Consider the following 26,707-nt stretch of genomic DNA (forward strand, 5'->3'; position numbering starts at 1 on the left):
GCAACTATTCTTATCTAGGTGTACTATCGGGTAGTACGTAGCTCTACACAATAATCTCAAGTTAGTACTGTAATCTGCAGCTTACAGTATAAACATCAAGAACATTGCATAGTTACTACGATACATCCCAATAGATCAAATTTTCCTATCTTTTATCCTTTTCGAATTCACTAATATCCCGAACTTATTATGATTACAATATCCATTAACAATTACTAACAGTGACATCCTTGCCCTCATCTAGAGCAATTCCATTACTGCATCTTACTTTTACGTCCTCTTGCCTTACATTAAGTAGGCTCACCAATTAGCTTTATAATTTATGGTGTGTTAGAAAATAATTTTTGCTAATAAACTCTTTCAAAACTAATTTCACTTATTATCACAATCCTTATTTTAAAGGACTAATCACTAATGCATCAAAATTTATTCCCCTGTAAAGGAATAACAATAGAATATATAGTTCTAACACTAACATAAAAGTATGCAAACTCCAGGTCAAACAATACTTATATATATCTTAGTTACTATTTGAGAAAGTACCAGCAATAATATCAAAAGTCTATGTCTCTTCTCTCTGCCGTATAGCGTATACTCCAGCTGGAGCATCACCTTGTTCTGGCTGATTCACAGTACTCTGACTTCTAGGTGTACTGCCCCTACCTCTACCTTTGCCTCTACTAACTGATGGTGAACTCTTTGGGGTAGAAACTTGGGTTGATCCCTTTGGTGTAGTAAATGATCCAGAACGACCTAGATTTACACAATCCCTAGCAAAATGGCCAGTCTCTCCACAGTTAAAACATGCTCCTACGGCTCTATAACATACCCCACTATGTGGTTTACCACAAGTTTCACAAAGTCGATCTGACAGTACATTCCTGGGTTTCTGTTGAGTTTGCTGATCAGATCGAGGTGGTTTCTGTCCAGAAGATCTTTCTCTACCGGACTTCTTACTATCTCTATTGTATCCCCCAAAGTTTTTCCTCTTTCCAGTAAGACCACTAGAACTCTGTTCTACTGACTATCCTTCTTTTTCTGTCTTCTCTGATTTCTTTTTCTCAGAAGCAGCTTCAGATTCAATTCTTTCTAATTCTAGTGCTTGAGAAATAAGTTCAGAGAAGTTGTTATGTTTGAATCCGACCACTTGTAATCTGATACTAGGCTTTAAGCCGGTTTCAAACCTCTTACATCTCTCCCTACTCATAGAAAGTAGACTTACTGCATAATGGCTTAGGCGGAAAAATTGCCTTTCATATTCAGCCACCGATCTACTCCCCTGTTTCAGACTTAGGAACTCTTGCAGCTTCTGGTCTACATAAGCATCAGGGACATATTTTTGTCTGAATTCCCTGAGAAAGTCATTCCATGTTAGCACTGCAGGTTCTACCAGACTGTGGGGAATGGTTTTCCACCAGTCATAAGCATCCCCCTATAGCAAAGATACTGAGTATTCAAATCTGAGCTCCTCTGTGCAATGCAGTTTCTTGAATACCCTATCCATCCTCTCTAACCACTATTCTACCTCTAGAGGATCTACTATCCCCTTGAACTCTGTAGCCCCATATTTCATCAATTTGTCATACTGCCTTGCAGAAGACCGTGGTTGTACCACTGGTGTTTGTATTGGGACTTGAGTAGGCATGTTACCAGCCATCTGTTGGAACATTGCAACCATCTGCTGAGCGAACTAAGCAGGGAACTGTGGTAATGCGGGGGCTGGTACTGCTGAACCACTGACATTATGTAGGGCTGGGGCATCCCCTTGCACCTCAGCCTCTATAGATTGATCGACTGAATGATCACCCTCTTCCATAGTCAATGCGACGATCTTAGACCTCCTGAACAATTAATGCAAGGAGATTTCCTCCCGTTAGTGCATATTTATAATGTAATGTACTGTATGTATCAAACAATGATATTGAGCAGTTGTACTATGAAGAAAGAATATTCAAATAACATGTGAAAATAGAATTTAAAAACTTTGCTCTGATACCACTAAAACATGTCACACCCTACCCCTCTGTAAGGCATAACATGATCCCGTAGTATACCTAATGAATTACCAACTTCGCCTACTGATAACCCATTAAATACACTACAAGGAATTTTCAAAAACTTTTCTTACTTCTTTTATAGTGGTGAGCGCTATTTACAGGTGTTAAAAACCTTTTTGAACTGAGGTGAATTAACTAACACATTTAGACTATTAGTAATTTCTGTAAAAAAAAAATTTGGCAGAGTGCCCTCCGTAATTTGGATAAAACAGTTCTTCAAAAACCTGTAAAAAGCACTTCAATATTTTTCTCAATCTCAAACTGTACCATTATTCAACACAAATCCACAATAATTTTTCAAAGACTGAGATACAAGAAATATAATACAATTTTTATAAGTCCAAATAACTCATAATTTATTTTACAACTTTAATTTACAATTTTAATTTACAACTGCTCAAAACCAAGAACACTATATACATACAGTGAACATACATTACAATATAAAATGCAGAATATGGTATACTCAATATACCCGATGATTTCTTACTGAATGTACTAGCAGCCTAGTCTGCTGCCTTGTCAGTCTGTCCACCTGCGACAGCAATGAAAAGCTATCGCTGAGTAAAATTTACTCAGTGGTGCACAATAACAATTTGAAATGCGATATATAAATCTTTTATTGACAGTTCACAAATCAAATGATTCACAATTCCATTTCACAATTTACAAAATTCACCTAACACAAATTTGATCAAGTAATTGAATAATATCGTTTTGCAAATCAATAACACAATTCGATCAAATAACTGAATAATACCATTTTGCAAATCAATAACACAATTCGATCAAATAATTGAATAATACCGTTTTGCAAATCAATAACACAATTCGATCAAATAACTGAATAATACAATGTTGCCAATCGATAACATAATTTAGGCCATGACACAATTTTTCCACACATGCCGTGTTGTACACCACGACAAGACACACTCACCCCAATAATCGAAATCAATGAGGGAGAAAGCTAGCGGAATAATGAGTGCTCATCCACACTCACCTCAGACTGACAAGTCAAAGAGGGAGGAACATAATCACACTCACCCCAGACTGATAAGTCAAAGAGGGAGGAATATATCAACAGTGTCATGCCAAATGTGAATCAAAACAATTTCAAATCATAATATTTCATACAAACCATAAATCACATTTTATCTCAAAATTTCCATTTGCAAAGTTGGCAATACGATAAGTGCCAATTAATATACCCAAAACCAAAGGAATCAAAACTTATTTATAACTCATTTCTCTACATAATTTTGCTAGTAAAAGCAGTGAATATAAAAGTATTGTGTATGGACACAATTTAAAACTATAATGTTGAATTAAATTTTTAAGTAGAAAATGAGAAGTCAAACTTATTGTGCACAAACACAATTTAAAATAATAACATAGAAATAATCATAATTTATTTCAATTGAAAAATTCAGAAGAAATACTTATTATGCACAAACCTCTGATAACTGTCTCTTGGCTCTGACTCAGTGTTTCCTTCCCTTTCCCTGAGTCGTTGCTAACTGAAAACACAATTTGAAGTGTTTCAGTACTCATTTAAATTGTCTCTAACGATAATGCTTGATAAGTAATTCACTGAATTCTATTATTTACTTAATCAACCTAATATGTCGACCCTTGGTGCATTCTAGGTAATTTAGGTTTTATTGTTACTAATATATCACATTCGATAGTCTTTTAGGGTTGGTACATGTTATCAATTTCAGTTCCGTGTATACTGCATTTTCTTGCAATTTGCTGGATTCCGGGATACTAGTTTGACCTAGCTGGACGACCTAGTTCCCTCGGTTTTTGGGTTTCGGTCAAAACTACAAACTTGTAGATCTATGTCTTATTGCACGCAGGGCAAAATTTCAGGTCATTCCGAGTTATGTAGACCAAGTTATGGTCATTTTACTATTGCTGGTCAAATTGCACCAAAATTGGTCATTTTAGGTCACTTTAGGTCATTTTAGGTTCGGCAAGTTTTTGGACCCGAATTTGTGCAAGCTGTTTGACTTGCTTATGGTCATTTCTGGGCTTTGGTGTCTTCATAAGACTTGTAGATATGGGTCTTAACTATTCATGGTTAAACTTTCAGGTCAATTGGACCTGTTTTGAGTGAGTTATGGCCTAAACACTAATTGCTACCCAAATGGTCAGTTTTCAGGCCTCAATTGCACTTAATCCTGATTTGGTCATTTTTCAAGCTACGTTGCAAGCAGAATTTTGGCAAGCTTCCTTCATGAAAGTTGGCACATCTTGTGCCTATTTTCACCTCCAATTGGTCTCATACCAATTGGAGCCACACAATTAAAGTTATAGGCTTAAAACTCAAACTGCCTTATTGAAATTCTTGCATACACATCAAGCATCACTTTTAACACTCACCAAACTTACCATTCAAACCAATTCTGGTTGTACCACAACCTAAACATAATTCACAACACATTATAGGTCATTTTGGCAGCTTACAATTACATTCAATGTGCACCAACAAGTGCAGAATTTGCCCAACTCAATTTACAACAATTTAACTCCATAACCAAGCTCATTCACATGTCCAACCTTCACACCACTATACATACATTCAAACTGCCATAACAACCAACACATTTTAACATCATTATTCCATAAACCAAGCATGAATTCCAGCATTCTTCAAGAGTTAGCAAACTGCCACAATGGTACACTTACATTCCATTACTTTCCAAGCTTTAAATCTCATTTTACATTTACATACACTAAGTATACATCACTCAAACAATTTCCTACACAATATACATTTAATCAATCATTTAATTCACCATTTACAAGCACAAATAATCTGCCTTCAAGGTATTTCCATGGCTGCCAAAATTACACATTCCCATTCAACATCAGACCTCAAAATTCTTTCCACAATTCAAGTACCCATAACATCCTCACAAGTTTTAATGAAGCAAAAATGGAAAATAAGCACTTACCTATCTTTGAAGCTTACTAAATCTTCTTCAAACCTCTCCCTTTTTGCTCTCAAATGGCTGCCCAAGTTGTATAGACTAACTTTGATGAAGACTCTTGCAAGAAATTGTTGCTTGATCATGGGAGCATGGAGCATGCAAATGGGGCGGCCATGGATGAACTTTGGGAGAGATTTTCATTCGGCCAAATGAAGTTTAATTGAAGAAGAAGATGAATGTAGAGATATAGTGGAAGGAACCTGGTTTTTAATACTTAATATAATGTTTAGTGGTCCACTAACACAATTAAAACATTAAGTTAATGTTAAACTTTTAATTATTCAACATTATACCCCATAATTTTTCTTATTTATAATACACATAAAATTTCATTTTTAATGGCATTTTCAAACATTAATATCATTTATTTTTAGTGGACATTTAAGTCAAAAGACAATTCGGGATGTCAATGACCACAATACCCCTGTTCGGGTTACATTCCCGATTTTTCGGTAACACCGGGTTTTGTCCATTTTTCGATTTCTCACTTTTCTTTGTACTAATTATTTAATTTTTCTTTGATATTTCTAACGATATTTATACTTCAATAGACGTTTATTTAAGTCCTAAAAATATTTTCCAGGGTTCCCCGCAGTCCAGGGCTAGTCAACGGTTCACGCCGTGACTTCCCGGTGCGGTCACCCATCGCTAGGGTTCTCGGCTCGCTTAACTTGGTTACATTTCTTTGCTATTATTTTTCCTTTGTTTTTCTTCTTGTATTTCATTATTTTATGTCTCCTCACTCATATCAAAGTGTAGTTCTTGGCATCCTAGCTGTCCGGACAACACTGGTCACAGGAACAGTAGAATGCACTACCGAACTTAGGGGTGTTACACTCAAAGTCTCACCGTGGAAGAAAGTATTGCGGTTTGAAAGAAAGGGTAAGTTAAGCCCTAGGTTCATTGGCCCGTATGAAGTCATTAAACGTGTGGGACTAATGGCCTATCGGCTAGCTTTACCACCAGAACTGGATAAAATCCATAATGTATTCCATGTTTCTATGTTAAGAAGATATCGCTCAGACCTTTCACATGTCATCTCCATGGAAGAGATTGAAATCCAACTTGACTTGACATATACAGAAGAACCTATACGAATCTTAGCTCGGGAAGTGAAGGAACTGAGAAATAAACAAATTCCACTGGTGAAAGTGCTTTGGAGGCAGCACAACACTGAAGAGGCAACTTGGGAAAGTGAAGAGACAATGAGGCAACAGTTCTCTCAACTGTTTACATCAGGTATATTGCGAGGATGAACTTTTTATTAGAGGGGAAGAGTTGTAACATCCTCACTTTAGCTAGTCCGTACAGTCTACTGTTCCGGTGACCAATGTCGGTCCGGACAGCTAGAATGTTTGAAATTATAATTAGACTAAAGTGGGGAGTTATAAAGAAATTAAATACTGCTCATAACAATCAAGGAAAATTTATAGGAATGAAATACACTAAGGTTAAACGAGCCGAAACCTCAGTAATGAGTAACAAGAAGGGCAAGTGACGGTAAAGGCCGTTAACAACCCTAGACCCGGGTGGAAATTTATATAATAATTTTTGGGACTTTAGAGAAGGGTCATTGAGGTTCTTATGGCATTAGAATGCCAAGAAAATTCTTAGAAAAATTTTTCTATTAGTACACATAATTTTGGCTCGTTAAGCCAAACGGAGGGCATTTTGGTCATTTTGTCTTCATAGATGATTTTTGGCCAACTTATCTAGTTAAATAAATAATTTATATGACATAAAATATGAATAAATATTGTTAAAATTCTAATTGAAATTAAATAGACAAGAAAAGGATAGAAAATGAGAAAAATTGAGGATTTTGACATCATTATGATGTCATTACTATTATTCCACCCAATCAAATGTTGACACATGGCACTAAATTGTTTAAAAAGATCTAATGGGCAGAAAAAAAAAGAAAAAAAAATCAGCAAAGCCTTATCCTTCTTCCTTTCCATTTCACTCCTCTCCCATGGCCACCATTGTCAAGCTTTCCAAAGCTTGATTTCCATAGTTTTTCACCCACTAAAGCCTAAGTTGTCAATACAAAACTTGTTCTTTCCTCTTGGTAAATCTTTTGGGAGCAAAAAGAAAAGAAAAAGAAGAACCCTAGCAAGTTGGAATTTCACTCCATTAGAGGTTAGTGACTTAAACTTGATTTTCTCTTTAAATTCATGTTAAAGGAGTATGATTGAGTGCAAAATTACAAAGAAATTTAATAAATACTATGTGTATGCCCATCCCATATTTTTGGCAGCCTTGGTTGTGGTAAGATTTTGATGATTTTCATGGAGCTAAAATGGTAGTATGGCTGCCCTTAGTATTAATCTCTTAAGTGGAGTAATGAAATGCAAGTTATAATGCATGGTTTGAGATAGTTGAGTTAGGGTTTGGGATGAAAATGAGACTTGGATCATGTGATGGTGAAAGTAGATTTTAATGGTTAATTAGTGACCATTTGGTTGTGTGTAAATAAAAAATGAAGTGGTTTGTGTAGTGGGAATTGAGTTTAGTGTGGCAGCCCTTGGTGACCTACAGGACTAGGCATGAGTCCAGCAGGTTTGGGCAGCAATAACTGGAGTTGTAGAGGTTCAATTGGTGCAAGGCCAATTGGACATGAAACTAGACACATAATGGCACAACTTTGGTGAAGAAACCATGCCCATAAAACCAAAACAAGTTAACCTAAAGATTACCCTAATCCGGGTGACCTGCATTTTGCCTAGGCAAATGACTAAATGAACAGTGTTTAGTCATTTGGTCATAACTCAGTGTAGAAAGGTCCAATTGACCTAAAATTTTACCAAAAATAAGTGAGATATAGACCTACAACTTTCATGAAGACACCTAACCCAAATTATGACCATAACATATTCGAAAAGTGACCTGCAGTCACTGTTCAAAATACTGTAGATTTGGTCAGTCCAGAAATTCTAGAAAAATTATAATCCGGCCAGTTGTGGTTTTTGGGCCATAACTTGAGATACAAAACTCCAAATAGAGTGATTCAAAAAAGAAAATGTAATTAGACAAAATAAGGAACAACTTTCATGTTGATCATTTTGCCAAATTCCCACTGCAAAATAACTAATGGAATAGTAAACACAAAGCTTGAAATCTGAAAATTTTGAACAATTAACATTAAGCTAAGAAATGGTATTGGCAACCAATACTGTAACACCCCTATATTCGGTAGTGCGTTCTACTGTTCCAGTGACCAGTGTTATCCGGACAGCTAGGATGCTTAGAACTACACTTCAATATGAGTGAGGAGACATAAAATAATGAAATACAAGAAAAGAAAATACAAGAAAAACAAAGGAAAAATAATAGTAAAGAAATGCAATCAAGTTAAGCGAGCCGAGAACCCTAGCGATGGGTGACCGCACCGGGAAGTCACGGCGTGGACCGTTGACTAGCCCTGGACTGCGGGGAACCCTGAAAAATATTTTTAGGACTCAAATAAATATTTATTGAAGTATAAATATCATTAGAAATATCAAAGAAAAATTAAATAATTAGTACAAAGAAAAGTGAGAAATCGAAAAACGGACAAAACCCGGTGTTACCGAAAAATTGGGAATGCAACCTAAATAGGGGCATTGTGGTCATTTGACACCCCGAGTTATCTTTTGACCTAAATGTCCATTAAAAATAAGTGGTATTAAATTTTTTAAAATCCCATGGAAATAAGAAATTTTACAAGTTATGGGGGATTAATTAAAATGTTAATAAGATTTGATTATTATAATATTAATTACACTTAATGGAAACTTAGTGGACCACTAAGTGGGACTATAAAATGCCAAAATTCTGTCCACTTTCACCTTCATCTTCCTCATTCTTGATTTTTGCCGAATTGAATTTTCTCTCCATTGTCCACCATGGCCATGCCTTGCATGCAAGCTCCACTCCTAATGATCAAGCCACAATTTCTCCAATTGTTCTTCATTAAAAGTGTTCTACACATCATGGGCAGCATGTAGGAAGCAAGAAAGAGGAGTTTTGGTGAAGTTTAATCAAGCTCAAGTTGAGGTTAGTCCTTAATCTTTCCAATTTCTTTCACTAATCCTTGTGTTGAGCTTTGGGTAAGTTGATTTATGAAGAAATTTTTGAGGTTTGATGTTGAATGGGAATGTATACTTTTTGCAGCCATGGAAACACCTTGAAGGCAGTTTATTTGTGCTTGTAAATGGTGAATTAAATGATTGATTAAATGTATATTGTGTAGGAAATAGTTTGGGTGATGTATACTTAGTATATGTAAGTGTGAAATGAAATTTAAAGCTTGGAAATTAATAGAATGTAAATGTACCATTGTGGCAGTTTGTTAACTCTTGAGGAATGCTGAAATTCATGCTTGGTTTATGAAATAATGGTGTTGAATAGTGATAGTGGTTATGGCAGTTTGAGTGCATGTATGATGGTGTGAAGTAGGACATGTAAATGAGCATGAATTGGTGATTGAATTATTGTAAATTGAGTTGGACAAATTCTGCACTTATTGGTGCACATTGAATGTAATTTTAAGCTGCCAAAATGACTTATAATATGTTTTAAATTATGTTTAGGTTATGGTACAACCAGAATTGACTTGAATGTTGAGTTTGGTAAGTGTTAGGAGTGATCCTTGATGTGTATGAAAGAAATGCAATAAGGCAGTTTGAGTTTTAGGCCTAGAACTTTGGGTGTGTGGCTCCAATTGGTATGAGACCAATTGGAGGTGAAACTAGGCACAAAATGTGCCAACTTTCATGAAGGAAGCTTGCCAAAATTCTGCTTGCAAGGTAGCTTGAAAAATGACCAAATCCGGATTAAGTGCAATTGAGGCCTGAAAATTGACCATTTGGGCAGCAGTTAGTATTTAGGCCATAACTCACTCAAAACAGGTCCAATTGACCTGAAAATTTGACCATGAATAGTTAAGACCCATATATACAAGTCTCATGAAGACACCAAAGCCCAGAAATGACCATAATCAAGTCAAACAGCTTGCACAAGTTCGGGTCCAAAAACTGGCCGAACCTAAAATGACCTAAAGTGACTAATTTTGATGCAATTTGACCAACAATAGTAAAATGACCATAACTTGGTCTACATAACTCAGAATGACCTGAAATTTTGCCCTGCGTTCCATAAGACATAGATCTAAAAGCTTGTAGTTTTGACCAAAACCCGAAAACTAAGGGAACTAGGTCGTCCGACTAGGTCAAACTAGTATCCCGGAATCCAGCATATTGCAAGAAAATGCAGTATACACGGAAATGAACTTGGTAACATGTACCAACCCTAAAAGACTATCGAATGTGACATGTTAGTAACATTAAAACCTAAATTACCTAGAATGCATTGAGGGTCGATATATTAGGTTGATTAAACAAATAATAGCATTCAGTGAATTACTTATCAAACATTATCGTTAGAGACAGTTTAATTAAGTACAGAAACACTTCAAATTGTGTTTCTCAGTTAGCAAAGACTCAGGGAAAGGGAAGGAAACACTGAGTCAAGGCCAGGAGACAGTTATCAGAGGTTTGTGCACAACGGCTATTTCTTTTGAATTTTTCAATTGAAATGAATTATGACTATTATACATTATTATTTTAAATTGTGTTTGTGCACAACAGTTATTTCTTTTGAATTTTTCAATTGAAATAAATTATGACTATTTGTATATTATTGTTTTCAATTATGGAAATGTGTTTGAATGGATAGTTATTGCTTGAAAAGCATTGTAAATAGTTTGAAACTATGGAAAAATTGATTTAGTGTGATTTGTGAAAATTTGAAGTTAATTATGAACTGTGTTGCCATTTTGTGAATGAATTTATGACTTTAGAAATTTATTGGATTCTCACGAATCATTTGAATAAAATGTTTGGAATTGATTTTGTGTTCACACTTAGCATGACAGTATCATATCATTCCTTCTCCATTTATGGGGTTGCGATCATTTATTTTCCTTCTCCATTTATGGAGTCGTGATCGTTTATTTTTCTCCCTCTCTGGTTTACCAGTTGAGGTGATCGGATGAGTACTCATTATATAGCTAGCTCCCTTCCTCATTGATTTTGATTAGTGGGGTTGTGATTGCTTTGTCGTGGTGTACAATGTGGCATTGATCGGAAATTTTGTGTCATGGCTTAAGTTGTGTATGAATTGGCAACACTGTGTTTGTAAATTATTTGACTAAATTGTGTTATTATGAGCTTTGATAATTTGTGAAATGGAGTTTAAATTCTTATTGACATTCACTGTCTTTTGAATTTAACTACGTTTTGATTACTGAGATTTATTGTGATATTGTGTTAAATTCCTTATGACATTCATTGTCTTGAATTTAACTATGGTTTTACGTATCTATCATTTATATGATTTATGAACTGTGATTTAAAGTTGTATTTGGTTAATGTTGTGCACCACTGAGACATTGTCTCAGTGATAGCTTCTCATTGCTATCGCAGGTAGACAGATTGACAGGGCAGCAGACTAGGCTGCTAGTACATCCAGCGAGAGATTATCGGGTATAATGAGTATACCACATTTTGCATTTTGTACTGTAATGTATGACCACTGTATGTACATAGTGTTCTTGGTTTTGAGCAGTTGTAAATTCAAATTGTACATTGAAGTTGTAAAATAATTATGAGTTATTTTGGCTTGTAAAAATTGTATTATATTTCTTGTATCTCAGTCTTTGAAAAATCACTGTGGATTTGAGTTGAGAAAAATGTTGGAGTTGAGATTTGGAAATATATTGAAGTGCTTTTTACAGGTTTTCTGAAGAACTGTTTTATCCAAAATACAGATGGCACTTTGCCAAAACTTTTACAGAAATTCCAAATAATTCAAATGTGTTAGTTCTATCACTTCAGTTCAAAAAAGGTTTTTAACACCTGTAAATAGTGCTCACCACTGTAAAAGAAGTATGAAAAGTTTTTAAAATCCCTTGTAGTGTATTTAATGGGTTATCAGTAGACGGAGTTGGTAATTCATTAGGTATACTACGGGATCATGTTATGCCTTACAGAGGGGTAGGGTGTGACAAATACCAACAATTTTAGAATGCAAAATGTGGTATGTTGGGAGTATTAAAACCAATGTGCCTATTATCCATGTAAAAGTCAACATTTTGTTGACTAAATGAATTGAATAGTAACAACAAAACATGAATTTCAAGAATTGTGAAACTTAAAAGTGTAATATACCCTAGTACATCTAGCAAGATTGGTTTGGATAGGTTGGCATGCCAATAGGGTTCTGTTAGCAGTACTGCATATGGCTTCATGCCATTCTGTGTTTCATGGCCTCTCATGCCATTCTGTGATAAAATAGCCTTTGGCTATGTTAATTGAGTTATTATACTTGAATTATATCCTTGATGATTATACTGCTTATTAGTTGTTCTGTTGCACACCAGGAGACACAATGTGACCAATGGTGTGATGGTCCGAGGTACTTAGTACCTAGTGCCAGTTTATCCGTTTATCCAGTCTAGTCGACTAGTATGGGTTACTCTGGCAATCATAATGAGTCTTATAAAATTTTAATCGAATAATACTGTAATATATGCCAGAAATTAAGTTTACCAAAAATGTAAATCTACATTCTGCATATTTATGTTATTTTAGTTATTTTATTTTATATTATCACCACTAAGCAGAATTGCTTAGCGCGTCACTTTTGCCACACGCAGGTACTGGAGACGTAGCTGGGGAGCCCATCAGACATCAAACAGGGTAAACTTTTAGAGCTACATACTGAGTCCAGAGTCAACTCACATTACAGTGCATTTGGTAGGACATTAGGCCACTTTTGATATTTTGATATTTTGTATTTTGTAAACTTCTGTAATGTATATTATAAACTCATGTAATTATGCTTTTGATGTAATTATCTATGAACTATGTTCAGTAATAAACGTGAGCATTTCTCATTGAGCTGACTGTGATATGACTTGAATTTAATTTTGAGATACTGAAATCATTTGAGAAATTTTTTAGAATATATTGGGGGTTTACTGAGAATGATGTGATGATTTTGTTGGAAGTGTTTTTAACAGATTCATAAGAACTGTTTTTTCAATTTACAGTCGGCACTTTGTCGGATTTTCTATAAAATTTGCGAAAAATTCAAATTGATCAAAAATTATAAATAAATGAGTAAAAGGTAAATTGAATTGAAATGTGATTTGGTGCTCCAGCACACTGTGTGGCATATCTTGCTCGGCTACACTATAGATGGGTAAAGGGTGTCACACATGGAGTTTACTCTTGTCAATATATTATCATAAATCATATCAGTGCATATAATTTTTAGCCTGAGATAGCACACTTATCTTGTATATAGGTGGTTTAAGTTTGATACTGCTTTCATACTTGTATTGTGTATGGGTATATGGGCATGTGTTGGCTCCTACTAGTTATATATGGAGGTAAGTGTTGATCAAGATGGAATCTGTTCCTCTAAGTAAATAGGGATAAAATCCTATGTTTATTTAATTGTTCTTGATGTTTCAAGTTCCTGGCCAGGACAGATAAATTTAATCAGAAAAGAGTTTCTGATGAGAAAATCTTTTAATCAAGAACTGGAATTAAAAGAGAACATAATATTCATAACAAATGGGGTTTGACATAAACCATGACTCCAGCTTGAGTTGGGATTTTGTAATAGAGAAATTCTAGTGCATGGTAACATATGATTATAGGTTCATTTAAGGTAAACCTTATTATTAATTGGATGGCCATGGCATGCTATGCTAGGTGTTAACCATGGTCTATGAGGTGCATAAAATGGTTTAGAGAAATCATTTATGGTAAGAAAGAGTTCTGATGATATTAAGAGTTGATATCATATCTCATTGCCAATTAGTGATGAGCTTAGTAAGTCACACATATACACAAGTAATCACCAAATTAAATATGATTTATTAATTAATTAAAGAGTTTAATTGATTAATTAAATAGATTTGGTTTACAATTAGATTGCAAAGTCCCTAGCATGACTTGAAACCAAATCTAGATTATTGGATGTATAGTATAAGTTAAATTTATATTTAAAGTGTTTAAATATGAATTTAATTAATGAGAAATTAATTAATAAAGATTAATTAATTTATTTATATTTGATATAAATTGATTAGAAGAAGAGAAATAATTATTTTGGGTTGAGAACTCAAAATTAAGACACAGGGGCATTTTGGTCATTTCACTGGGTGACATGTGGCACCATGAGATGGTGACATATGGCACTACACATAAGCTTGCCAAATGTCTTTTAATCATGTAAGATGATTAAAATTAAGATTAAATATAGGTTTGACACTTGGCACAATGTGATTGGGTCAATTAAACCTAGAGCCAATCAGAAGGTGATATGTGGCAAGGGTTTTAAGTGGTGACCTAGCTATATAAGTGTTGTTATGAAAAGAAAAATTACAACCAGCTGCTGCCTCCCTTTGTGCCGCCACCCTTGAGGCTCCCATTCTCTCTTCTTCTTCATCTCTCATCAATTCCAAGAGATTAGCAAACAATCTCTTGAATTAAAAATAATAGAAATTGTTTCTAGTGTCCTATTTATATCTTTAATTTCTTAAAAGGAAAAAACTTGATTTTCTAATTAATAGAAAAAGATTTAGAAGCTGTTCAAGAGCTGCCATAGGTGATCTTGGTGTGGACAAGCTAGAGGGACAACATCTAGTGTCCTAAAGATGCATCCTAAAGGTGCCAACACGCTACAGTGCATCAAGACGTTAGTGCACTTGTTCTTGATCTAATCTAGAGTTCTAAAATTAATCTAATTAATTCTAAAATCTTAAATGGCAAATACAGATCCAAAAGCATATTAAAAGAGTTTTAATGTAACACCCCTAAGTTCGGTAGTGCGTTCTACTGCTCCAGTGACCAGTGTTGTCCGGACAGCTAGGATGCCTAGAACCACACCTTGATATGAGAGAGGAGACATAAATAATGAAATACAAGAAAAGAAAATACAAGAAAAACAAAGTAAAAATAATAGCAAAGAAATGTCACCAAGTTAAGCGAGCCGGAAACCTAGCGATGGGTGACCGCACCGAGAAGTCACGGCGTGGACCGTTGACTAGCCCTGGACTGCGGGGAACCCTGGAAAACATTTTTAGGACATAAATAGACCCTTATTGAAGTATAAATCTCATTAAAAAGATTAAAGAAAAATTAAATAATTAGTACAAAGAAAATTGAGAAATCAAAAAACAGACAAAATACGGTGTTATCGAAAAATCGGGAACGTAACCCGAACAGGGGCATTATGGTCATTTGACATCCCAAAGTGTCTTTTGACCTAAATGTCCATTAAAAATAAATAATATTACACTTAGAAAATAAAATGAAAAATTAAATTGGTGGTACCTAAAATAAATAGTGGAAATCATGGGTTAAATGTGGAATAAGTGGAAATTTAGCTTATTATATGATTAAATGACTAAGTGGACCACTAAAGGGATTAATTAAATACATAGTGGGACATGTGTACACTTAAAATGCAGCTGAATAAGTCATCTTCCTCATTTGCATTCAACTTGCCGAATTGAAGAGTGAAGGAACCCACCATTGACGTTTTGCATGAGCTTCATCTTCTCCCTTCATTTCATCTCTAAATACTTAAGTAGCTTTATGAAAAATGGTCTACACATCACAAGGAAGATATTGATACCAATTTTGAGAAGTTTGGTGAAGGTTTAGCAAGTTACAATTAAAGGTAAGTTTGCATTTTTGAGAATTTCTTTGTTAAAGTTTATGTTCATGTTATGGGTGTTGGTTTGGTGAAGGAAAATTTTGAGTTTGAAGGGTTATTGTTGTTTTCATTTTGGACAGCCATGAGTCACGTTTTTGATGAGATATTTGTGGATATAATTGATGAGAAATGGTGCTGATCATGATGAATTAGTAACCTAGTGAATTATTTCATGTTTATATGGTGATTTATGCACTTGGATGGGAATTGGTAAATTGGATGGCACTTTGATGTTGAAGAATGGTTTGTGGCAGCTTGGGGACACTTGAGTAATGGTATATATTGAAGGAAGTGTGGGCAGAATATTGACCTAGAAGGTTGATGAGATGTATGTAGATTGATATTGTAAAGTGTATGTAAAATTTGTAATGGTTAGGTGTGTTTGTAATGGTAATTAGAAATTGTAATTGTGAATGATATTTGGTGTGTTGAGAGTAATGGTAATCTGCCCAAAATAATGTTAATGTAAAGTAGATAATGCTTTTGGTAATGTACCAAAACAGATTGGTAGGGTATGGAAGTAAACTTTGCAAGTTAAATGTGTGTTTGAAGTGGGGTGTGAAAGGCATAGTGAGGGCAGTGTACATTTTAGCCTATAACCTTAAATGTGTAACCTCAATTGGTATGAGACCAATTTGAGGTAAAACTAGGCACAAAATGTGCCAACTTTCATTGAGAAACCATACCAAAATTCTGCTTGCAAGGTGACCTAAAAAAATGACCAATTCGGATTAGGTACACTTGAGACCTAAAAACTGACCATTTGGGCAGCAGTGAGTTTTTAGGCCATAACTCACTCAAACCAGGTCCAATTGACCTGAAATTTTGACCTAGAATAGTTAAGACCCATACCTACAAGTCTTATGAAGACACCAAAGCCCAGAAATGACCATAAGCAAGTCAAACAACTTTCACAAGTTCGGGTCCAAAAACTGGCTGAACCAGAATTGACCAATTTGACCTAAAATTGACCTAAAATGGTACCATTTGACCAGCAATAGTATAATGACCATAACTCGGTCTACTTAACTCGGATTGACCTGAAATTTTGCCCCGCGTGCAATAAGACCTAGATCTACAAGTTTGTAGTTTCGACCGAGACCCGAAAACTGAGGGAACTAGATCTTCCGGTTAGGTCAAACCAGTGTCCCGGAATCCAGCAAATTGCATTAAAATGTACTAAACCAGGAAATGAGTTTGGTAACACGTACCAATCCTAAAACATTATCGAATGTGACATATTAAGGACACTAAAACCTAATTTACCTAAAAGGCAACGAGGGTCAGTATATTAGGTGATTAAGTGAATAATTGAGTTCAGTGCATTATTTACCAAACACCATCGATAGAGACAGTTTAATTTGGTACTGAACACTTCAAATTGTGTTTCTCAGTTAACAAGGACTTAGCAAAAGGGAAAGAAATACTGAGTCAGGACCAGGAGACAAATATCAGAGGTTTGTGCACAACGGCTATTGCTTTTGAATTTTTCAATTGAAATAAATATTGAATATTTGTATATTATTGTTTTAAATTGTGTTTGTGCACAACAACTGTTTCTTTTGAATTATTTTCAATGGAAATAAATATTGACTATTTGCATATCATTGTTTTAAATTGTGGAAATGTGTTTGGTGGACACTTATTGATTGAAAAACATTTTGAATGGTTTGAAACTGTGAAAAATTGTTTGAATGATATTGATGGAAACTTATTGATTGAAAAGCACTGTAAATGGTTTTTGTGGAAATTGAAGTTAATTATGAATTGGGTTGCCATTTTATGAATGAAACTATGAGTTTGGAAATTTATTGGATTCTCACGAATCATTTGAATAAAATGTTTGGAATTGATTTTGTGTTCACACTTAGCATGACAGTATCGTATCATTCCTTCTCCATTTATGGGGTTGTGATCGTTTATTTCCTTCTCCATTTATGGAGTCGTGATCGTTTATTTTTCCCTCTCTGGTTTACCAGTTGAGGTGATCGGATGAGTACTCATTATATAGCTAGCTCCCCTTCCTCATTGATTTCGATTAGTGAGGTTGTGATTGCTTTGTCGTGGTGTACAACACGGCATTGATCGGAAATTTGTGTCATGGCTTAAGTTGTGAATGAATTGGCAACACTGTATTCTTAAATTGTTCGACTAAATTGCATTATTATGTATTGTGAGATTGTGAAATTGATTTAAACTCTCATTGACATATACTGTCTTTTGAATTCAAACATGATCTGACTTATGGAAAATTATTGTGATATTGACAAATGGAGTTTAAATTCTTGTTGACATTTATTGTCTTGAATTTAACTATGATTTTAAGTATCCACTATTTACATGACTTATGAATTGTGATTAAATTGTATTTGGTTAATGTTGTGCACCACTGAGACATTGTCTCAGCGATAGCTTTTTAATTGCTGTCGCAGGTAGAGAGACAGACAGGGCAGCAGACTAGGCTGCATATACCTCCAGCGAGAGATTTTTCGGGTATAATGAGTATACCAATATTTTGCATTTTGTAATCAGAATGTATGACATCGTATGTACATATTGTTTTTGGTTTTGAGCAGTTGTAAATTCAAATTGTACCTTGAAGTTGTAAAATAATTACGAAATGCTTTTGACTTGTAAAAGCTGTATTATATTTCCTTATCTCAGACTTTGAAAAATTTCTATGGAATTGAGTTGATAAATTGTTGTGTTGAGAAATGTATTAGAGTTGAGATTTGGAAAATTATTGAAGTACTTTTTACAGGTTTTCTGAAGAACTGTTTTATCCAAAATACAGATGGCACTCAGCCAAAATTTTTACAGAAATTCCAAATAAACCAAATGAGTTAGTGGATTCACTTCAGTTCACCAAAGTTTTTAACACCTGTAAATAGTGCTCACCACTGTAAAAGAAGTAAGAAGAGTTTTTAAAATCCCTTGTAGTGTATTTAATGGGTTATCAGTAGACGGAGTTGGTAATTCATTAGGTATACTACGGGATCATGTTATGCCTTATAGAGGGGTAGGGTGTGACATGTTTTAGTGGTATCAGAGCAATGTTTTTAAATTCTGTTTTCACTTGTTATTTGAATGTTCTTCTGCATAGTACAACTGCTCAATATCATTGTTTGATACATATAGTACATTACAGTATAAATATGCACTAACGAGAGTAAATATCATTGTGTTATTGTTCAGGAAAGCTAAGATCCTCGCATTGAATATGGAAGAGGGTGATCGTTCAGTCGATCAGTCTATAGAGGCTGACGTACAAAAATGGATTTTGAGGTGCTAGTAACAAGTCCGTTAGGACAGGAGGTCGGGGAAATAAATTTTGATGCATTAGTGATTAGTCCTTTAGGATAAGGATTGTGATAATAAGTGAAATTAGTTTTGGAAGAGTTTATCGGCGAAAAGTATTTGCTGACACACCATAAAATTATAAAGCTAATTGGCGAGCCTACTTAATGTAAGGCAAGAGAACGTAAAAGTAAGTTACAGAAATAGAATTGCTCTAGATTAAGGCAGAGATGTTACTGTAGTAATTGTTAATAGATATTGTAATTAGAAGAAGTTCGGATATCAGTGAATTTGAAAAGGATAAAAGATAGGAAAGTTTGATCTATTGAATAAGCTGTAGATTACAGTACTAACTTGAGATTATTGTGTAGAGCTACGTACTACCCGATAGTACACCTAGATGAGAATAGTTGCCAACGGCATCTGTTTTTTGTATAGTTATGCCAGGACAGAATTTAATTGTTAGAAATAAGTTGAAAATCCTACTTAGGGATCTAAAACTCAAAAATTAGAATGTCGAAAGGTTATAGTTCAGTACAAAAGGAAGTAAGTTATAGGATATTGACAGATAAAAAGAGTTATGGAAGTAGAGATTTGAACAGTTGATTCATATATAACAAAGAAATATTCCGAATGTGAGGAAGACTATGGACTAGAATGGTCAGAGGACCAATGCCTGATGAATGATTCTAACATGACCTCAAGGGTCATTCAAGAAGGAACGTGAGCTGAAATATTAGACAACATCATAGTAAGAGGAGATTGGGTTTATCCAAGCAAATTAAACATTGTATTAGATTGTTAAAAGTCTTACGACCATATAGAAAGGAGAAAATAAACGTATGACTATTGTAAGATGGCTATTGGGTAAAATTTCGTGGACGAAATTTATTTAAGGGGGGGAGAATTGTAACACCCCTAAGTTCGGTAGTGCGTTCTACTGCTCCAGTGACCAGTGTTGTCCGGACAGCTAGGATGCCTAGAACCACACCTTGATATGAGAGAGGAGACATAAATAATGAAATACAAGAAAAGAAAATACAAGAAAAACAAAGGAAAAATAATAGCAAAGAAATGTCACCAAGTTAAGCGAGCCGGAAATCTAGCGATGGGTGACCGCACCGAGAAGTCACGGCGTAGACCGTTGACTAGCTCTCGATCATGGGAACCCCGGAAAACATTTTAGGACATAAATAGACCCTTATTGAAGTATAAATCTCATTAAAAGATTAAAGAAAAATTAAATAATTAGTACAAAGAAAAGTGAGAAATCGAAAAAGCACAAAATACGGTGTTATCGAAAAATCGAACGAATCTAACAAGGGCATTATGGTCATTTGACATCCCAAAGTGTCTTTTGACCTAAATGTCCATTAAAAATAAATAATATTACACTTAGAAAATAAAATGAAAAATTAAATTGGTGGTACCTAAAATAAATAGTGGAAATCATGGGTTAAATGTGGAATAAGTGGGAATTTAGCTTATTATATGATTAAATGACTAAGTGGACCACTAAAGGGATTAATTAAATACATAGTGGTTCATGTGTACACTTAAAATGCAGCTGAATAAGTCATCTTCCTCATTTGCATTCAACTTGCCGAATTGAAGAGTGAAGGAACCCACCATTGACGTTTTGCATGAGCTTCATCTTCTCCCTTCATTTCATCTCTAAATACTTAAGTAGCTTTATGAAAAATGGTCTACACATCACAAGGAAGATATTGATACCAATTTTGAGAAGTTTGGTGAAGGTTTAGCAAGTTACAATTAAAGGTAAGTTTGCATTTTTGAGAATTTCTTTGTTAAAGTTTATGTTCATGTTATGGGTGTTGGTTTGGTGAAGGAAAATTTTGAGTTTGAAGGGTTATTGTTGTTTTCATTTTGGACAGCCATGAGTCACGTTTTTGATGAGATATTTGTGGATATAATTGATGAGAAATGGTGTTGATCATGATGAATTAGTAACCTAGTGAATTATTTCATGTTTATATGGTGATTTATGCACTTGGATGGGAATTGGTAAATTGGATGGCACTTTGATGTTGAAGAATGGTTTATGGCAGCTTGGGGACACTTGAGTAATGGTATATATTGAAGGAAGTGTGGGCAGAATATTGACCTAGAAGGTTGATGAGATGTATGTAGATTGATATTGTAAAGTGTATGTAAAATTTGTAATGGTTAGGTGTGTTTGTAATGGTAATTAGAAATTGTAATTGTGAATGATATTTGGTGTGTTGAGGGTAATGGTAATCTGCCCAAAATAATGTTAATGTAAAGTAGATAATGCTTTTGGTAATGTACCAAAACAGATTGGTAGGGTATGGAAGTAAACTTTGCAAGTTAAATGTGTGTTTGAAGTGGGGTGTGAAAGGCATAGTGAGGGCAGTGTACATTTTAGCCTATAACCTTAAATGTGTAACCTCAATTGGTATGAGACCAATTTGAGGTAAAACTAGGCACAAAATGTGCCAACTTTCATTGAGAAACCATACCAAAATTCTGCTTGCAAGGTGACCTAAAAAAATGACCAATTCGGATTAGGTACACTTGAGACCTAAAAACTGACCATTTGGGCAGCAGTGAGTGTTTAGGCCATAACTCACACAAACTAGGTCCAATTCACCTGAAATTTTGACCAAGAATAGTTAAGACCCATACCTACAAGTCTTATGAAGACACCAAAGCCCAGAAATGACCATAAGCAAGTCAAACAACTTGCACAAGTTCGGGTCCAAAAACTGGCCGAACCAGAATTGACCAATTTGACCTAAAATTGACCTAAAATGGTACCATTTGACCAGCAATAGTATAATGACCATAACTCGGTCTACTTAACTCGGATTGACCTGAAATTTTGCCCCGCATGCAATAAGACCTAGATCTACAAGTTTGTAGTTTCGACCGAGACCCGAAAACCGAGGGAACTAGATCGTCCGGTTAGGTCAAACCAGTGTCCCGGAATCCAGCAAATTGCATTAAAATGCACTAAACCAGGAAATGAGTTTGGTAACACGTACCAATCCTAAAACATTATCGAATGTGACATATTAAGGACACTAAAACCTAATTTACCTAAAAGGCAATGAGGGTCGGTATATTAGGTGATTAAGTGAATAATTGAGTTCAGTGCATTATTTACCAAACACCATCGATAGAGACAGTTTAATTTGGTACTGAAACACTTCAAATTGTGTTTCTCAGTTAACAAGGACTCAGCAAAAGGGAAAGAAATACTGAGTCAGGACCAGGAGACAAATATCAGAGGTTTGTGCACAACGGCTATTGCTTTTGAATTTTTCAATTGAAATAAATATTGAATATTTGTATATTATTGTTTTAAATTGTGTTTGTGCACAACAACTGTTTCTTTTGAATTATTTTCAATGGAAATAAATATTGACTATTTGCATATCATTGTTTTAAATTGTGGAAATGTGTTTGGTGGACACTTATTGATTGAAAAACATTGTGAATGGTTTGAAACTGTGAAAATTTGTTTGAATGATATTGATGGAAACTTATTGATTGAAAAGCAATCAGAAATGGTTTTTGTGGAAATTGAAGTTAATTATGAATTGGGTTGCCATTTTATGAATGAAACTATGAGTTTGGAAATTTATTGGATTCTCACGAATCATTTGAATAAAATGTTTGGAATTGATTTTGTGTTCACACTTAGCATGACAGTATCGTATCATTCCTTCTCCATTTATGGGGTTGTGATCGTTTATTTCCTTCTCCATTTATGGAGTCGTGATCGTTTATTTTTCCCTCTCTGGTTTACCAGTTGAGGTGATCGGATGAGTACTCATTATATAGCTAGCTCCCCTTCCTCATTGATTTCGATTAGTGAGGTTGTGATTGATTTGTCGTGGTGTACAACACGGCATTGATCGGAAATTTGTGTCATGGCTTAAGTTGTGAATGAATTGGCAACACTGTATTCTTAAATTGTTCGACTAAATTGCATTATTATGTATTGTGAGATTGTGAAATTGATTTAAACTCTCATTGACATATACTGTCTTTTGAATTCAAACATGATCTGACTTATGGAAAATTATTGTGATATTGACAAATGGAGTTTAAATTCTTGTTGACATTTATTGTCTTGAATTTAACTATGATTTTAAGTATCCACTATTTACATGACTTATGAATTGTGATTAAATTGTATTTGGTTAATGTTGTGCACCACTGAGACATTGTCTCAGCGATAGTTTTTTTTAATTGCCGCAGTAGAGAGATGCACAGTATAAAGCAAACTAGGCCGCATATACCTCCAAATGAGAGATTTTTCGTGTATAATGAGTATACCAATATTTTGCATTTTGTACTGTAATGTATGACACTGTATGTACATATTGTTTTTGGTTTTGAGCAGTTGTAAATTCAAATTGTACCTTGAAGTTGTAAAATAATTACGAGCTGTTTTGACTTGTAAAAGCTGTATTATATTTCCTTATCTCAGACTTTGAAAAATTTCTATGGAATTGAGTTGATAAATTGTTGTGTTGAGAAATGTATTGGAGTTGAGATTTGGAAAATTATTGAAGTACTTTTTACAGGTTTTCTGAAGAACTGTTTTATCCAAAATACAGATGGCACTCTGCCAAAATTTTTACAGAAATTCCAAATAAACCAAATGAGTTAGTGGATTCACTTCAGTTCACCAAAGTTTTTAACACCTGTAAATAGTGCTCACCACTGTAAAAGAAGTAAGAAAAGTTTTTGAAATCCCTTGTAGTGTATTTAATGGGTTATCAGTAGACGGAGTTGGTAATTCATTAGGTATACTACGGGATCATGTTATGCCTTACAGAGGGGTAGGGTGTGACATTTAATATGTTGTTTATCAATGAAATCAAATAGATAAAAATAAATCTTGCATGCTATCTCAATAGCAGCTCACTCTGTTGCTTTCTCCTTTCTTTATCTACGACAGCAAAATAAGCTATCGCTGAGTATAATTTACTCAGTGGTGCACAATAAAATTTAAAATGTTGAATATAAAATATTCACTGATAAATCATAATTCAAACATTTCTCACTCATATTTCACCATTTTCAAATCGCATTTATAATGCAATTTTGTCAAATAATGTAATAAACACAGTGTTGCCAATCCATATACATCTTAGGTCATGACACAAAATTTTCTATCAATGCCATGTTGTACACCACGACAAAGCAAACTATAACCTCACTAATTGAAATCAATGAGAGAGATGGCTAGCTAGCTAATGAGTACTCATCCGATCTCGACCTCAACTGGTAAGCCAGAGAAGGAGGAAAATAATCGATCTCAACCCCATAAATGGAGGAGGAATAATGTGGTATTGTCATGCTAAGTGTGAATCCGAAATAAATTTAAAACAATTTATTCAAATATTGCATGAAAAATCCAATCAATTTCCAAAGTCCAATTTACAGGCACAAAGTAGCAACACAATAGTTCTCGGAATTCAAAATTAACACAATACATTTACAATATGGAATAAATCAAGTTTTCAAGGTGAAAACAATAATTTAGAGTTATTGTGCATAGACCTAATTTGAGTCGCCTCTAGGCCTTGACTCAATGTTCCTTATGCTTCTCAATGTCCTTTTCAACTGAAACAAATAATTTATAGTGTTTCAGTTTCATATCATATAATAATTCTAACAATTTATTTCATATTTATTTAATTGTATCCTTACATAGGCTTAAAATGGCATTTTCTAGACTTTGCATTTTATTACAATTTTTTAGATTTGTTATGCTGCCTTGACCTAGCTAATTGACCTATTTCCCTTTATTTCTGGGTTTTGATCAAATTACCAATAATGTAGCTCTATGTCTTATTGAAAATTTTCCACTGATCTCATGTCATTTGGAGTTCTATGGATCATGTCACACCCTATCCCTCAGTAAGATGTAACATGATCTCGTAGTACACCTAATGAATTATCGTACTTCACTTATCGGTAACCCATTAAATATGCTACAAGGGATTTTAAAACAATTCTCGTGAAATTTAAATAAACGATTAAAATCTGGTGTTATAAAAATTTTTCAAAATTTCAGCAGAGTGTCGGCTGTAGTTTGAGAAAACAGTTCTTCAAACCTGAAAAGGAAAACACTCCCAATATGATTTCTCAAATATAATCCCAATAAACTTCATTTAATCTCACAATTCAAATCTCAATAATCAAATCAAATGATTTTGAAACCAACCTCATCATAAAATAAAATTTCATTAATTACAAGACTCAAAAATTAATATTACAAAACTATACAGGTAAATAAAATCTCAAATTTATACTACAATAATTTGCACTTAATTACATACCAAAATATTTTACAAGAGTTTTTATACAACTACTCAAATAATTTACATATATATATTTACATGCATGCATCAAAACCTATGTACCTGGGTATACCTATGATATACCTGGAGCTGATCTGAATGTGTCTTCAAAGATGCTTACTCAACTGCTCTATGCTCTTTTCACCTGTGACAGCATGCAAAGCTATCGCTGAGTGGTGAACTCAGTGGTGCACAACTATAATTTAAAATATAGTACAATATACATTGACAAAATCATAACAATTAATTTGAAAGTCTCGAAATTCAACAAAATTTCAAAAGTCAAAATCTTCGTTGCCAATAATATAAATCATTAGTTAAAATGACTTTGAGCAAGAAATTCAATTTATCAAATCACAACTGGACATTTAAATTAATTCCAGCAATCATGGAAATAAGGATTAATTCCAACAAAATCAATTATGCATAAATCCCATTTGAAATCGAAATTCTTTACTACTCAAAAACCATTCTTTATCTCACTAACTATGCAAGACTAATCCGTAAGGGCCATCTTCAGGGTGATTCTAACTCCCTCTGGTCGGGGAGGTCGAATCGGATTCTAACTCCCTATGGTCGGGGAGGTCGAATCATCGTGCACAGTACACACCACAATAATGAAACTTCTGAAAGGGCCATAACAAATAAAAACTTAGATCTAACCTCTAATAAGAAGAGAATCTAAGCCCGTGCACGTACCACGGTAATCAAACAAAGCTAACTCCATTGTCTCCTCAACAAATGAGAGAGACGGGTAATAACCTAGTCAAGCATCTAGAGTGAGACATAAAACAATATCATGAATCTCTTTGTCCTTTTTGTGAGCATAAATCACAACACAATTCGATTCAATGTCAATTCCAATATCCAATAATTTTTATGCTCATCAGAATTCAAAACATAAATTTGTATTTTTTTTTTCCATGCAAATTGCCCATCACAATTCAAAACATATTCTATCACAATTTTTCAAAACATAATTTATTCAATCCACAACAATGCTTAATTTTTGTTGAAATACCATTTCACAAAGCTAAATTCAGACATACTATAACAATTTCAATAATCATTGAATTAAATCCAATACTTGATAAACATAATACATAAGGAAAATACGTCATTTAGTCATATGAAATTTTTAGAACAAAATGTAACATCCTCCCTATACGTGTTCTGTACGTTCTATGGCTCCAGTAGTCAAATAACAGTCCAGGCA

This window comes from Hevea brasiliensis, chromosome 1 (assembly GCF_030052815.1).
Source record: "Hevea brasiliensis isolate MT/VB/25A 57/8 chromosome 1, ASM3005281v1, whole genome shotgun sequence".
Lineage (NCBI taxonomy): Eukaryota > Viridiplantae > Streptophyta > Magnoliopsida > Malpighiales > Euphorbiaceae > Hevea > Hevea brasiliensis.